At 39.9% G+C, this 2,345-nt stretch overlaps 1 non-coding gene across 1 annotated transcript; it reads left to right on the forward strand.

Moving 5' to 3' along the window:
• The first annotated feature begins 1,037 nt into the window (after positions 1-1,037).
• Positions 1,038-1,145, forward strand: LOC148580946 (small nucleolar RNA R71). The gene has a single exon (XR_015898315.1). It is a non-coding gene; the product is annotated as a small nucleolar RNA R71 (small nucleolar RNA).
• The last annotated feature ends 1,200 nt before the right edge of the window (positions 1,146-2,345 follow it).

Genomic DNA, 2,345 nt, shown 5'->3' on the forward strand with positions numbered 1-2,345 from the left:
TTACCAAATAGCTTGGCATTTAGCTTTATGATTGCTCCAAGATACTTAGCAACTTGTTCCTCAGTAACATCTTCATCCTCTTCATAGGAAGAATACTCATCAGAGCTCATGAATGGCAAAAGTAAATTCAATGGAATCTCTATGGTCTCAGTGTGAGCCTCAGATTCCCATGGTACCTCATTAGGGAACTCCTTGGAGGCCAGTGGACGTCCATTGAGGTCTTCCTCAGTGGAGATCACTGCCTCTTCCTCCTCTCCAGGTTTGGCCGTGTGGGTTATGTTAATGGCCTTGCACTCTCCTTTTGGATTCTCTTCAGTATTGCTTGGAAGAGTACTAGGAGGGAGTTCAGTAACTTTCTTACTCAACTGACCCACTTGTGCCTCCAAATTTCTAATGGAAGACCTTGTTTCAGTCATGAAACTTTGAGTGGTTTTAATTAAATCAGAGACTACAGTTGCTAATTCAGAGTGGTTCTGCTTGGAATTCTTTGTTTGTTGCTGAGAAGATGATGGAAAAGATTTGCCATTGCTAAACCTATTTCTTCCACCATTATTGTTGTTGAAGCCTTGTTGGGGCCTCTGTTGATCCTTCCATGAGAGGTTTGGATGATTTCTCCATAAAGGATTATAGGTGTTTCCATAGGATTCTCCCATGTAATTCACCTCTTCCATTGCTGGGTTCTCAGGATCATAAGCTTCTTCTTCAGATGAAGCTTCTTTGGTACTGACTGTTGCTACTTGCATTCCAGACAGACTCTGAGAAATCATGTTGACTTGCTGAGTCAATATTTTGTTCTGAGCCAATATGGCATTCAGAGTATTAATCTCAAGAACTCCTTTCTTCTGACTTGTCCCATTATTCACAGGATTCCTTTCAGAGGTTGACATGAATTGGTTATTTGTAACCATTTCAATGAGTTCCTGAACTTCTGCAGGCATCTTCTTCAGATGAAGAGATCTTCCAGCAGAGCTGTCCAATGACATCTTGGATAGTTCAGACAGACCATCATAGAAGATACCTATGATGCTCCATTCTGAAAGCATGTCAGAAGGACACCTTCTGATCAATTGCTTGTATCTTTCCCAAGCTTCATAGAGGGATTCACCTTCCTTCTGTCTGAAGGTTTGGACTGCAACTCTAAGCTTGCTCAATTTTTGAGGTGGAAAGAACTTTGCTAAGAAGGCACTGACTAGCTTTTTCCAAGAGTTTAGGCTTTCTTTAGGTTGTGTATCCAACCATGTTCTAGCTCTGTCTGTTACAGCAAAGGGAAAGAGCATAAGCTTGTAGACCTCAGGATCAACCCCATTGGTATTGACAGTGTCACAGATTTGCAAGAATTCAGCTAAGAACTGATGAGGATATTCCAATGGAAGTCCATGAAACCTGCAATTCTGTTGCATCAGAGAAACTAATTGAGGCTTAAACTCAAAGTTGTTTGTTCCAATGGCAGGGATTGAGATGCTTCTCCCATAGAAGTCGGAAGTAGGTGCAGTAGAGTCACCAAGCACCTTCCTTGCATTGTTGGCATTGTTGTTGTTTTCGGCTACCATGGCTTCTTCTTGTTTAAAAGTTTCTCTTAGGTCCTCTATAGAGAGTTGTACTTTAGGTTCTTTTAGCTTTCTCTTCAAGGTCCTTTCAGGTTCAGGATCAGCTTCAACAAGAATGCCCTTGTCCTTGCTCCTACTCATATGAAAAGAGAAGAGAAGAAAATATGGAATCCTCTATGTCACAGTATAGAGATTCTTTGAGGTGTCAGAGGAAAGTAAAAATAGAAGGATGAGGTAGAGAAGAGAGAATTCGAACTTATCAAGAGGGATAGAGTTCGAATTGCTAATAATGGAGAAGTGTTAGTCCTTTAAATAGAAGGATTTGAGAAGTGGGGAAGAATTTTCGAAATTAAAGTAAAAAGATTTTGAAATACACTACAAGAAAAATACCCATTCAGCCACACTTTTTTTAAGCTACATTTGAAAAGCATAGCCTATTCATAGAATAGGCTACGCTTTTCTCCGTGTTGCCTTTTTATATGAGAAAAGGATACACAATTGTGGCATCATTTAAAAAGTGTAGCCTTAGGTATTTTAGAAATCACTTATAAAGCGTAGCCGTAGGTTAATATCTATAGGTTCACTTTTTGTATCAAAGGAGACGCTTTTAGAGAGTAGCCTATTCATTAAGTTTTGGGTGCGTTTTAAAAGTGATGCCTAATGTATGAGATCAAATCCTAACACTTAGTGAAATTTTTATTCCTCTTTCAATTCTCACCAAAAGCACACACGCACACAGCACCTTCAATTGGAGGAACCCTCACCTTCGCCATTCTCACCTACGATACTCATCACCTT

Source organism: Arachis ipaensis, chromosome B10 (genome assembly GCF_059453495.1).
Source record: "Arachis ipaensis isolate K30076 ecotype BB chromosome B10, ASM5945349v1, whole genome shotgun sequence".
Classification (NCBI taxonomy): Eukaryota; Viridiplantae; Streptophyta; class Magnoliopsida; order Fabales; family Fabaceae; genus Arachis; species Arachis ipaensis.